At 46.4% G+C, this 14,225-nt stretch overlaps 4 non-coding genes across 4 annotated transcripts; all 4 read right to left on the bottom strand.

Moving 5' to 3' along the window:
* Window positions 1-5,003: 5,003 nt before the first annotated feature.
* TRNAV-AAC (transfer RNA valine (anticodon AAC)) lies at window positions 5,004-5,076 on the bottom strand. Its single transcript has one exon. It is a non-coding gene; the product is annotated as a tRNA-Val (tRNA).
* Window positions 5,077-5,312: 236 nt separating this feature from the next.
* TRNAV-AAC (transfer RNA valine (anticodon AAC)) lies at window positions 5,313-5,385 on the bottom strand. The gene has a single exon. It is a non-coding gene; the product is annotated as a tRNA-Val (tRNA).
* A 4,935-nt stretch (window positions 5,386-10,320) lies between these two features.
* On the bottom strand, window positions 10,321-10,393 carry TRNAV-AAC (transfer RNA valine (anticodon AAC)). Its single transcript has one exon. It is a non-coding gene; the product is annotated as a tRNA-Val (tRNA).
* A 241-nt stretch (window positions 10,394-10,634) lies between these two features.
* TRNAV-AAC (transfer RNA valine (anticodon AAC)) lies at window positions 10,635-10,707 on the bottom strand. Its single transcript has one exon. It is a non-coding gene; the product is annotated as a tRNA-Val (tRNA).
* Between the last annotated feature and the right edge of the window lie 3,518 nt (window positions 10,708-14,225).

The following is a 14,225-nucleotide window of genomic DNA, read 5'->3' as shown; positions in this document are numbered from 1 at the left end:
CCCTTATAAACATAAATCGCGACACAAGCTGGCGAACAAACAAATGTGCGAGACCAAGACCGCCATCTTGAACAGCTCGAAACAAATTGGTTCTTTTAACCCTCTCCCAACTTGAACTCCAGATAGAGACAGCAAACACCCTACGCATTTTTTTGCATAATTACACGCGACATAGCCAGAAACTGCAAAAAAATACCAAACCTTCGCGATTAAGTTAAGAAAATGTTGCATCGACAAGTCCGTCGTTGCCATGCCCTTGCTTTTTCCTTTGCTTTTGGTGTCACCTCATTTCAATAATCAGCGCTCTTGTCATAGTGCTCTAGAGGCACACCCAAGTAGCTAGGTGGCACGGCTGTCCACTGCAAATTCACGAACGGCGGCGGTGTAATATCCCAGCTTCCGTGACAACAGCCGAAACTCTTCTTGCAATTAATCTCAGCACCTGTTAGCTGACAAAACCATTTAGCGACACCAACAGTTTCCCAAACAATTTCCCGGTAACTGAAAAATGCAGCTATGTTGTCTGCATACGCAATAATTTTAACATTACATGACTGAAACCAGAAGCCATTAATTCGCTCACTGTTAATAAGATTTAAACAGAGGGGTTCCAGATAAATCGCAAACAGTAAGGGTGAAAGTGGGCATTCTTACCTAACGGAGGGTCGCAGAGGGACGGCTTCACTCAGGTTCTTATGACAATTACGTGAAGATAACAGTTGCTGTAAACCATTTTAAGCCCATCTTGTATTTACACTGCCCACATTCACTTGTTCCAGAACCGAGTACAAGACATCGTGCGCCACGCGATCAAACGCCTTCGACAGGTCTAGCCGCATCATTGCGACACGGCTCCCGAGGACATCACAGCATTCCAGAATACTTCGAGCAACGTGTACATTCGTGCAAATTGTACGGCCGTTCACTCCGCATGTTTGGTGCGGTCCAGCGAGCTTCGTGATCACACCCTGCAACCTTCATCCTAGAATTTTCATATAGATCTTATAGTCAACATTTGTGAGGCTTATCGGACGATAAGGCCCCACTGGCTGCAATTTCTCTCGGTCATCTGTTTTAGGGATCAATACTATGTGAGCAGTGCAAAAGGAAGGTGGCATTTGATTCACTCTATATGCTTCTGAGATCATTTCATATAAAACCGGGCTGACTTCTTCTCTGAATGCTTTATAAAAAGCAGCCCCTAGACCATCCGGCCCCGGTGTTTTCCCAAATGGTAGTTCATCTATAGCCTTCTGAACCTCCTCTAAACTTACAGGCGTTCTAGGCGAGCCTGTGTCTCTTCGTCTAATCGAGGCATGAGCTGCAAAAAATCTTCCCACTGCACGCTCTTCACGCTTCTTTCATTCCCTATCAGCTCTTTGTAATGGTCGACAAACGCCTGCTCAATTTCTTCTTTATCGGCCGTTATTCTGTTGCGGTAACGGATCTGTCGGATTTCATTTTGTGCAGCATACCTTCTTTCATCGCACGACGCACGCTTATTGGGCGTTTCGCCCGCCCACAGCTTTTCAGCGCGCGCCCTTATCACAGCTGCTCGGTACTTATCTATTTCCAGAGGTTCTAGCTGGCTTTTAACTTCTCGGATTTCTTTTATGTGCAACCCAAGCGCTGCTGTTTCTATGCGCGTCAAAATGTTTAATTGGCATTGCAATTCTTTTATTCTTTTCTTTTGATCTTGTTGAAGGATAGTTCCCCTTTCTATCTCTACCATCTTGACGGTGTTCTTAAAGTTTTCCCACTTTTCTGCACAGCTTCCTGACTGGATGGATGACACTTTGGTCACTTCTTTTTTAACTTGTTCAACGAAGGCTTCGTCTTCTAGCAGTTTCATATTTAGTTTCCAAAGTTTCCAGTTGAAGCGGGTCTTAACGGCTTTATTCCCAAAGGTCACCATCACAAGGCTGTGGTCGCTGAATGAAACGTGTTTAAATTCATATTTGCCACACACGGGCACAATTCCTATGCTTGCGTACACTCTATCTAGCCTCGCATTGCTGCCGCGTTGGAAGAGCGTAAAGCATGGCTTCGAGTCATGGGACAACACCCAGCCAAGATCTTCTATGTCGTGTTCTTGAATTATTGCATCCAGGTACTGTGCACTCTGATCACGCACCGGGGCGTTCGGCACTCGATCCTCTGGCATACAAACGCAGTTAAAGTCACCCATCAGCACGACACTTTTTTCACAGTTCAAATACAGCTCGACTTTTTCAAAAAAACTAATACGCTCCTTATGACTGTTAGGAGCGTAGACACAAATCACTCTCCAAGCATATCCAGAGAAGCTAAAATCCACAACCAGCAACCGTCCTCCTTCCTACGCAACAACAGTTTCATTTGCAATGCCCACATTATCCTCAAAAAATAACGCAGAAGCCCCGGATTGGCCAACCGCGTGAAATATACCGACACTGTATCGGGACCGAAAATTTTCAACCATGCGCTCTGTGTGCTCCTGGCTCTCAATATTTGTTTCTTGCAATGCGACTACATCCAATTCATTTTCTAGGAAGAGGCGACTGACCTGGCACTGGCGTTTCCTCGCAGCCAGTCCCCGAACGTTCAGCGTGGCTACGCGCAGTGGCAGGTGAAAGTTTGCTTCATCATTTTTAAAAGCACCCGCAGTTCGAGCAGTACTCACCTCAGGGCACCCCGACGCTGCAGAGGGTTCCGTGCGCTGGGGCTTCGCGGGCCTTAAGCTGAGCCTGGCACTTTCACAGTCCACGGCCAAAGTTTGACGGTCACGCGCAGAGTTCCCTTCCATAGCTTATGGTCGGCACCGTTGCACGTTGATCCGGACCCGAAAGCAGCGCGTTACCGCAGTTTCAGTGCTATTTAGGCGCCGCTTCCGCTCGTCTTCTGTCTGGTGGAATATTTGACTTTGGTTTGAAGGACGCCCGTAGCGTCGGCGCCGCTTTGGTGGGCGGCTCCTCCGATGGTGCGCCGTCTGTTGATTGGTCATCCTGCACTGTTTCAAGATGAGCGCGCTTTGTGGCTAAAACCGCAGCATTCCCCACTGTGATGTAATTATTTTCTTGTCCTATGTGCGACTCCTGCGCTGGGCTCATAGGTGTTTTGACGGTAGGCTGCTTCTCTTCACTCGCCTTCTCATAAGGGGCGTTTTGTACCACTTCAGGTGGCTTGACCGCACTCGTCTCGCTATGCTCAAAGCTTGAAGGTTGAGCGCTCTTCTCATCGACTGCTGCTATCCCTCCAGCTGGCCCTGACGCTTCCCCAGCCTCCACCTCGTCCATGACATGTTCAGCCACGTCAATATTCCTTGCAGGTCCTGTCATGCTCGCGTACGTCGGTACACATTGGTTTTCGTCATGACCAAACCGGCGACATCGCGAGCACCGATTTACTCGACAGTCGCGACGAATGTGGCCCTTCCCTTGGCATCGAAGGCAGGGGGGGAGGGGGGGGGGGGGCTCCCAGCGACTACCAAAAGCGCTGGTTCACCGGCAATACGCAGCTGGTGAGGTATGTCCTCAATGGTGATGCTCGACATCAACTTCAGGCTTAGGACTCGGGTTGTCCCTTTTTCCGTTACGCCGAGAACACGCCAGCGCTCCTTCGAGAGCTCGGTCACCTCACCATACGGCAGGAATGCCGCACGCACTTCGTCAGTCACGTTGTGAAAACCCAATGCACTTTAACACGCACCTCTTGCTTGTTGGGATCGATCACGAGACACCATGTGCTCCTTGACGCTAATGTTGCCGCCAGCGAGCATTTTCTTTACTGCATCAGAGTTCTTAAACGTGACCGCCCACACATGATTCATTTGAAACGCTCCCAAGGCCACGACCTCGGGAAGCAGTTACAAACGGGCAAGGGCGTCCCTGTAGTCCTCGACCCTATACGGCCGCGCTCGAACGTCACCGTGCAAAAATACAGTATTAAAAACAATACGACCTGTTGGGAGGTGGGGAAGCATAACTTCGTATCCTGCTTCGCTATCTTCAGTAGCAATCCTGTTTCCGCGGCTCGGCTGAGCCGCTAACACCGCTCCGACGGAGCTCATGATAACGCGTCCGTTCGCCTCAGCGGCCGGAAGCAGAACCCTCCGTGATAATTACTACACCACAAGCACTTTTTTAATGCATTTATATTGATACGAGCACGATACATTGCTAAAACAACGCGGCCTGCTTCGGTCGGTCACAAGTTAAAATTTCTTGAGTTGCACCAATTCATCGAGCACACTCACCCATACAGGTGGGTCTGCCTGTGCCCGGTACACATCTCGTATGTAACACACACTCTCCACAAAGTTCTCTCTTACAGATCGAATAACGACATCAGTCTTCCGGACAGCCATTCGAGTTTTCCATAAACCATGGAGGCCCAGAAGCATAATCATGTCTTAAGGGACGCCTGTGACATCTATGTCTACCGGTATATAGCGAATGCCAATTGGTGTTATGGGTAATTCCTTTTTTAGTGTCCGTTGTAAGATATCCCAATAAAAAATTGGGTCCCAGCATTCAATGAACACGTGTTCTATAGTTTCAGGCTTTTTGCAAAGCAAGCAGTTCTTTGTCCATGGTACAAATATGCCTTTGTCTGCAAGCCACATCTTAACCGGTAAAGTACTCGTGTGTAATTTGAAAAAGAATGTTTTTGCGCTTGCCTCGACTGGTACCTTTTTAATTCTTTTTCGAACATCTTTCCCTGGGCCTCCAGAATTTATTGTACGGTACAGCGGCATAGGCATTATGATGTCTATCAGATCTCTGAACAACTTTTTTTTCTTTACAGCGCTAAGGTACTCAGCGAAAACCGTACCTTAAGGAATCGCACAGAGTCCACAACCTGACTCAAGTAACCTCTAGCACCATAAGTTGACAGTCTCACAGTAGACACTATAAAATCTGGCAGAGCCCTGCTCAGACGAACCTGCATCATGGAACCTGTTTTAGAGCCATGAGCGTTTATCTTCAAGGCTGGAGACTGCCGGGAAAAAAAGAAAAAGGACATGTGCCTGCTAGGTATCGAACCTGGGACCTTCCACGTGTTAGGCGGATGTGATAACCACTACACCACGAGCACAGCTGCTAAAGTGGTTTGAAACTATATAGGCCATTGAAACGGTTCGCAGTCGTGTGTTTCCTGTATCCGGTTGGGCGGCATGAGAACATGCGGCAATGCGGCGCGCAATAGAATGCCGACACTGCGCAGGCCAACGGATTTGCGCTAGTGCGTGTAATTCAATCATTACTGTTTTTATAGCCATGAGCGTTTATCTTCAAGGCTGGAGTCTGCCGGGAAAAAAAGAAAAAAGGACATGTGCCTGCCAGGGATCGAACCTGGGACCTTCCGCGTGTTAGGCGGATGTGATGACCACTACAGCACAAACACTTTTTTCTTTATTGCATGAATATACACATGAATAAAATATCGTAGTTGCCATTCCCCTTGGCAGACAACCGTGTCTAGTGGACTTTCATTACAACAAGTTGGTCCATCAGCCTCAATACATCATCCGCATAGTCCTGCTGCTTCAGGACCTCTCTTGATTTATACATATGTTCGACAAAATAATCACATACCGATCGTGCATCCAAATCACAATGTCTAAAAGCCATTCTACTCCTCCAAATGCTGTGAAGGCCCAATAACAATCTGGTCATACTGTGCAACATCACTTTCAGTGGTCAGGTACCGAGTTCCGCGTGGTGTCAATGGCAAGTATTTTTGTAGGGCTCTCTGCAAAACATCCCCGTAGAACACCGCATCCCAACAATCCAGGAACACGTGTTCTACCGTCTTTGGCTTTCTACACAAGAGACAGTTTGAGCCCCAAGGAACAAAAAGACCCTTTTCCTCTAGCCATGTTTTTACTGGTAGGGTTCCTGTATGCAATATGAAAAAGAATGTTTTAACGCCAGGCGCAACAGTCATCTTCTTAACTCGCCTGAGAACGTCTTTTCCAGGGCGTTCACAGTAGAAGGTTCTGTACAGTGGAGCTGGAAACAACTGCTCAACAAGATCTTTGTATAGTCGCTTCGGCGTTACACTCGCTAAATACTCTAGAGAAAACCGCACTTGCAAAAACCTGGATGACCAGACCACCTCTCGCAGGAAGCGATACACTGTGTACCTCCGAGCATTGCACGAAGAGACAGTGAATTCTGGAAGTGCACTAGATAGCATGGTTTGTATGAATGTTCGCAAGAAGGCGTCATTTTGGTCACGCAAGAAACAAAACCTTTAAACCACCCGCCGTACATATAGATGCATAAAAGACAGTCCTCCGACCTTTACTCTCCGGAAGAGATTACCTCTGCGAATTCGTTCCCAATTGGACGCACAAATAAACACAGCAAAAACCTGATGGAACCTTTGGATGTTGTTTCGTGCACAATATAATACTTGGAGTAAATACATGATCCTTGCAACAAGAAAGGTGTTACATACAGTAGCACGCGCGAAAATGGAAAGGTTACGGCCCATCCACCCTTTAGTCCTGTCCCGCATTTCTTCTGCTTTTTCGTTCCAGTAATTGGTATTCTCCCCATATTTGTCCAGCGGGACTCCCAAATAAACTCTGGGAGTTGTAGCCCATCGGACCCGCAGAACCCTTCAGCTTCTAAGTCCCATTGCCCATGCCAGACTCCAAGACATTTGTCTAAATTAACAGCGCTGCCAGTTTGCCTGCAAATCTTTCAGTTATATGTAACGCTTCTAGAACACTTTTTCGGTCTTCACAAAAGAGCGCTACGTCATCTGCGTATGCCAGTATTCTCACCTCACACGCTGCCAACCTAAAACCTCGGATGTTCCCATTCGCAGTTATCATCCTACAAAAAGGCTTCAAATAAATTGCAAAAAGGAGAGGGGACAGTGGACATCATTGTCGAACCAATGCCCTTACATCATTTTTTTCAGATGACAGTTTGTTTATCATAAGGCGTGTCGAGCAACATGCATAAGCCATTTTTATCCCTTTGAGAACAACTGAACCAATACCAATATGTTCCAACAAACAGTAGTGTATTTAATGAGATACGCGATCGAACGCTTTTTCAAAGTCAATTTGAACCATAGCCCCTTTCTTTTTCAGCGCTCGAGCACGCTGCGTGCTACATGAATATTATTAAATATGCCTCTGGTTTTTATGCCACACGTTTGGTGAGGTCCTACAATATCCTTTATGACGTATTGCAATCGCTTAGCTAACACTTTCATCAAAATTTTATAATCAACGTTTGTTAACGGGATCGGTCTATATCCTGTAACCTTTACCAGCTTGGCTGGGTCACCTGTCTTGGGAATTAGGACCGTATGGGCACTGTTAAACGAAGGTGGCAGCCTACCGACCTCAGACCACTCCTTGAAAAGCTTATAAAGCATAGTGGCCACGTCATATTAAAAGCTCTCATAAAAGGCCGCACTCAAACCGTCAGGTCCCGACGACTTTCCGGCATTCAGTTCATCAATTGCTCTCACTATTTTCTCAATACTTAATTCGTTCTGTAGTTCTTCAGTGATCTCATTTCCTAATATTTGCATAAGTGGCAAAAAATTCCCCTGAAACCCTTCTTCACTTGGTGCTTTGCTTGCAAACAGCTCACGGTAATGTTCCACGAATGCACTCGAAATTCCAGCTGGATCACTCAGGATTTGCCCTTCGTATTCCATAACTGAGATCTCGTTCGAGCGCGCGTATCGCTTTTCATCTGAGAGCGCGCGTTTTGTTGGCGTTTCGCTAGTAAGCCATTTTTCCGTGCGTGCTCTTATCGCTGCCCCTCTGTACTTCTGAGCGCCTAAAGCTTCTAGCCTAACTTTGACGCCCTTTATATCATGCATGAACATGCCCGGCGTTTGTTCCTCTTCGCGCCCTAAATTTTCCAGAAGCTCTCGCACTTGCTTTTCTTCTTTTTTTCCTCATACTTTATTATACTTAAGCGCTCAATGCCATGAATTTTCACCTCCTGCTTAAAGCGTTCCCAAGATTCAATACATCCTGCTTCACTATTATTAAACATATCCATGCTTTCCATCACTTTTCGTAAAAATATGTCGTCTTCTATAAACCTTGAGTATAGCTTCCACATATCCCAGTTCATGTTTGTTTCACGCTGCTTCCTTCCTCCCAAAGCTACCTTAACTAGGGAGTGGTCACTAAAGGACACTTGCTTCACGTCATACTGCTCACAGTAAGGCGACAACTCCGGCGACACGTATATTCTGTCGAGTCGTGCGTGGCTACTTCCTTGAAAATGCGTAACATGCACATGTTTATGACTATTCGCCACGTCCATTACGTCCTCTAAGCTGCACTCGTTCAGGACACTATTTAACAAATCAGCACTCAGATCTTTTACATTCTTTCCATTTGAACGATCTTTAGGGTCCAAAACACAATTGAAATCACCCAATAATATGAGCACTTGACTGCACTCAAGGAACGAACCTAACTGTTAAAAAAAATCCGCGGCGTTCCTTTTGTATCCTAGGAGCATACAGGACAACAACCCTCACCGCGAGTGTTTCGTATGTGAAGTCACACAGGATAAACCGCCCCCTTGCACAAGTTATTATTTGCTCCTCTACTATGCCTATGTTTTTCCTCAGGAAAAGACAGCATCCCGCGGACAAACCAGTCGCATGGCTTACAAAAACATTGAATCGTGACCGAAAACCAAGCACCATGTTATCTGTTTGCTGGTCATCCTCAACTTTTCTTTCTTGAATAGCCGCGATATCTAGATCTAACTCGCCGAACAGTCGGTTCAACTGCACTTGCTTACGCTTCGAGGCAAGTCCTCGTACGTTCAGAGTGCCAACTTTTAGCGGTTTCTTCAAGCAAGCCATAGCGTACACACAGCAAACAAACAACAGTGCTTATAACGCTCACTGCTTCGGTCGCGAGTGAGCGACGAGGACCATGACAAGGCTAACTTGCCTTTCTTGGCTCCCTCCCCTCTCCAATGCCTTTATAGCCGACGAAGCTCTCGGTCCGTAGCCGGTGCCTTTTCGTAGTCACGAGGTTGCTTAATGGATGCGACTGCTGCATCCATCGGCGCCTCGGAGTCGTGGTCGCCTGTAGTGCCCTCCTTCGTTGGCTCTTCTGGCGGCGCAGCAGCATCCGCCTTCTTGCCAGTCGCTTCTGCAGCGGGGTCACCTTGCGACTTCTCGTTGCCAGCAGGCAGCTCCGGCTGCTGGAGAGCAGGGCCGTCGCTGAGTCTTGAAGGGGGCGGGGCTCCGGCGTTCTCCAGTCCCTCTTGGTCCATAAGCAGCTCGCTTCTGTCGTCTTGCGGCGGAGCAGTACCCGTGGCCACACGCGCGTACGTGCGGACTCATCCTTCCCGTTCGTGTCCGAAGGGCCGACACAAACTGCACCTCGGCGTGCGGCAGTCGCGTCGAATATGTCCCGTCCTCTTGCACCGTAGGCATATTGGTGGACGTCCAGGCACCACCACTAACACTTGCCCTCCGTAAAACTTGAACATGTGGGGTAAATCATCGATAGAGAGCCCCTTCTTCAGAACCATGCACACCAGCCGGGTTGTCGACTCGGCGTCTTCGAAACCCGGACTGTTCCACTGCTCACGAGTGACATCTGTCACTTCTCCGAACTCTTCAAAAGCCTTCTGCACAGACTCATTCGACACATAGAAGGGCACCCAGTGCACCCTGAAGGCCAACTCACGTTTTTTGGGTTCAATGACTGCACAATAGCGTTTTTCCACTTCCAGTGCTCCTTCTGTCAGCAGTCGTTCCTTTGCTTCTGCAGTTTTCAGTTTCAACATCCACACATGCGACATTTCAAAGGGCCCAATGCCAGCCACGAAGGGTAGAACACCGGCAGTTTCCAATGGCTCGCGAAAATCCTGTATGCAATAAGGCCGCCCGGCAATATAGGAGGGAAGGAAAACCGTAGTCTTCATTGCGTCTCCCGTAGGCAGCGTAGGGAAAACTAAGCGATAGCCCACTGGTGGGCGTCGCTCACTGAAACCTCGGCCAGGCATGACCGATATGAAGCGCGCTCAGTGCTTCCCATCACACGTCCGTAAGCTGCGGAGACCGGGAGCGGAATGACTGAACCACAAGCACAGCTCCTAAAGTTGCTTGAAACTTTATCGGCCATTGAAGGGGTTCGCAGTCGTCTGTTTCCTGTAACCGGTTGGGCGGCATGAGAGCATGCGGCACTGCGGCGCGCAATAGAATGCCGACACTGCGCAGGCCAACGGATTTGCGCTAGTGCGTGTAATTCAATCATCACTGTTTTTAGAGCCATGAGCGTTTTATCTTCAAGGCTGGAGACTGCCGGGCAAAAAAGAAAGGACATGTGCCTGCCAGGGATCGAACCTGGGACCTTCCGCGTGTTAGGCGGATGTGATAACCACTACACCACAAGCCCAGCTGCTAAATTGGTTTGAAACTGTATCGGCCATTGAAGGGGTTCGCAGTCGTGTCAGTTTGCTGTAACCGGTTGGGCGGCCTGAGAGAGAGCATGCGTCAATGCGGCGCGCAATAGAATGCCGACACTGCGCAGGCCAACGGATTTGCGCTAGTGCATGTAATTCAATCAGCACTGTTTTTAGAGCCATGAACGTTTATCCTCAAGGCTGGAGACTGCCGGCAAAAAAGAAAAAAGGACATGTGCCTGCCAGGAGTCTAACCTGGGGCCTTCCGCGTGTTAGGCGGATGTGATAACCACTACACCACAAGCACAGCTGCCGAGTGGGCTTTAAAGTGTAACGTTCATCAAAGGAGTTTACAGTCGTGTCAATTTCCTATAACCGGTTGGGCGGCCTGAAAGCATGCGGCAATGCGGCGCGCAATAGAATGCCGACACTGCGCCGGCCAACGGATGTCCGCTAGTCCGTGTAATTCAATCAGCACTGTTTGTACAGCCATGAGCGTTTTACCATTCAAGCCTCGAGACTGCGTTTGAAATGGTGTACAGGAGGGAGTCTCGTGAAACAGGTCGGACTTGTGTAGGGAAACAAAACAGGCAGGAACAGCCGAAGCTCAGGTGCCGCACTATAAGATACAAATTAAATACACAAGCAAGCAAGAAAAAACCCGCAAAAGACGCAGTGATTGTAAAATAGCAGTTTATAATATATATTCACAAAAAATGGCAGTGTTAAGAACAAGCTTGTTTTTTTGGACCTTTGCGTCATCCTATAGGTATTTTACTAACGGCTGGAGCAGCTGTGGAGTTCCAGTGACCAATTTTTATTCCGTTAACCAGCGCCAGTTGTACCGTAAAGTTGCTTTAGCTTCGTACAGGGAGTGCTCAGTAGTTTGTGATTATTTGTGCAGTTTATGTATGGTCTTGAAGAAAACGGTCCTTGCGGTCGAGATAATACAATAGAAGGGCAGCCTGAAGTAATGGGAGTAAGCTAAATACATCTTATGCGATAGAGAAAAGGAAGGTATAGCACAATATTTATTTATATATTTATTTGCAGTATACTGCAGGCCCTACTGGGGTACTTGGAGGAGAGCTGATCCAATACAATATCAAAAAAACACTGAGAAAAATTTAAAACAAAAAGCCGATACATGTGACGACGTCAATCTTCTTTTTTTGATGGAGTCTATATCACCGAGCGGCGCCGAATGCAAAACATTCCATCCAGTTACAGTGTGAGGGAAGGAGGAATATTTGAACACGTTAGTTAGGGCAGTGAATGGGGTCAGTGAATCAGAGTGGCGATGTCTCGTTGACCATGTCGGGGGAAAATATTACCAATGATCGGTGCAGATTGACAACCTGTTACGTTCGACGAGAGAAGAAAATTTAATCCGAGAGTTTTTCTTCTTCTAATGTTTTGAATCCTGTATTCCCGCATTGTGGCACTTGTAGTTTGGCGGGTCTTTTCTAGTGCCAACTGCGCGCACCTCAACCCATTTGTTCAATTGCATGAGCATCCAAACTTTACATGAATCAACTATCGCCTTTAAAAAACTCTTTTTTTTTTTGCCAATCGCAATGCAAGAGAGGAATCAACTTCCCGACTCCGTTGTCATCGAGCGCGATCCCTTAAGTTTTTAAGAACGCCTGCTGATCTATATCTTGCTGCATGAATTGTTTCCTTTTCCTTTTCATGAGAGCTTCCTTTCTATTTCCGCTGTAGTTGCCTGTGTAGTTTTGATTATTTCTCTTGTTTGCCCACTCATGAGTGATCATATTTGTTTACCCCCCCCCCCCCCCCTTTATGTAATGCCCCACCAGGGGTCTTTAAAGGTCGAATACATGATGATGATGATGGCGATGATGATGATGATGGGGAGTCTGTTGAAGGGCATTTCGAAAAGGTGAATCGAATGGCCTTGCACTGAATCATTTCGAACACATAAATGTTAGTTTTAATAAATGTGTCCCACACAATGCATGCGTATTATAACTTAGGTCTGATTAACGATGAATAGTCTAATAAGTTTAAGTCTGGAGGAGTGTTCTTTAGTTTGTGCTTGAGGACACAAAACTTCCAGAAACCTGATGCGCTAGCGTTGCTTATATGCATAGTCCAGCTTAGATTATTAGTTATTGTGACGCTAAGAGATTTATATTCGATTACCTCAGAAAGCGGAAATGAAGGAAGAGCATAAGGGTACGATAGAGTGTTCTTTTTATTGAATAATTTCATAAGTACTCTTTCTTGAGCGTTAAGTTTCATGTTACGCTGGTTACACCAATCAAGAATATTCTGGTATTGACAACAAATAATTACATTGAACCAAACACGGTTATCTGCAAACAGCCTTCTTAGAACGGGTGAGTGTCTACTTTATCAATGTAGTTCACATACAATAAAATAATCTGAAAAAAATTGAAATATGTGTTCTATCCTAAATTGCCTCGAGGTTGACGTGCCAGTTATGAATCCATGAAATATTATGCAAGATTTGAGTGCGCTGTATAAAAGGACAGCCACAACTGAATGAGCTTCAGATATAACGCACCGCAGTCGTGTGCCCTCCTTGTTCTCGTCCGTTCTCTGCGAGCGCCGTTTTTCTCAGAATGTACCTCAAGTAACTCGCCCAGCAACACACCTTGCTCAAGACATAAGGTGCTGCTCATGACAATCTCTAGACAATAGGCTGAAAAAGTATATACCTTTCCCAATGAGCCTACTTATTTTCAATAGATAGCATCGCGTTTTGAATTATGGCAAAATTACTGCGTTAAAATAAGGTTTGGCATGGAAAAATGATGTTACTCTCAGTTTTTCTACTCTGGCTGTTCTGACGAGTTGACACTTGCTGTTAAATAGTTACATAGAGACGACCGTAATTTCGTTGGGAAGAATCTTGATTTAGTTATACTTTAGAGGAAATTAACAAGAAAGAAAAAATACACATAGGCCGAGATCTAACGCAGTGAGGAGATTACCATTATATTGTTTGAGGAACATTGCGTAATTTAGCAGACGGAAGACGTAGGATGGGGTGGACAAAACTAAGGTGGGAAGATAAAACTAGAAAATTTGCCTGGGATAGGCTTGGGATAGGCGTGACGTAACTGGCACCGAACAGTGTTATTATAGACTATTGGCAGAGGCCCTTGTACTGCCGCGAACAAAATCTCTTTCAACCGCAACATTTACCCGAGCATTTCAGCCTGTTATAATATGGCAAAGCTAGTACTATACTTCCTTATAAGGCTCCTGGTTTACATTGAATTGTTACGGATTAGGACTTGCTGATTTCAAGTTAAGCCTTGAAATTCGTTTCCCCAGGCAAAACTTATCGAGACAAACCTGAACGTGCACTAGTGTGATGACCTGCGAGCCTTCATTTCCTAGAACAACCTTCCACTAAATGAAGAACCGAAGTATCTATTAAAATCTACGAATAAATCGAACGCATTAATTTTACGCTGAATTTGTTCAATAAAATAATTTTTAAGCAAGCAGGGCAAGTTCACTTAAACTGGGTGTGGGAAATTTGTATGTGAAAGAAAATTTCCCGCCTTGTTGTTCTAATATCGATTGGCCATGGTTCTTATCAGTCTATTAATGAGCAAGTAACGCCTTGGCAACTTGCTTGTTATTGAGAGAGACGCCTTCCTCAAGTGCGGAGCCTAAGAGGTTATTAACTGCTTCGTTGGTGAATCCCGCCATGGCCAATTACGCAACAACGTGGGTGCGGTTAGACAGATTACTTTCTCGTCTCATTCGTGGAGCGTAGAGCGATCGATAGCGTTGGCCAATGATATCTAGGGTGAATGCTTTCGA

Source organism: Amblyomma americanum, chromosome 4 (genome assembly GCF_052857255.1).
Source record: "Amblyomma americanum isolate KBUSLIRL-KWMA chromosome 4, ASM5285725v1, whole genome shotgun sequence".
NCBI classification, from domain to species: domain Eukaryota; kingdom Metazoa; phylum Arthropoda; class Arachnida; order Ixodida; family Ixodidae; genus Amblyomma; species Amblyomma americanum.
The sequence above is the reverse complement of the archived record's forward strand: the minus strand, read 5'-3'. Positions and strand labels throughout refer to the sequence as shown.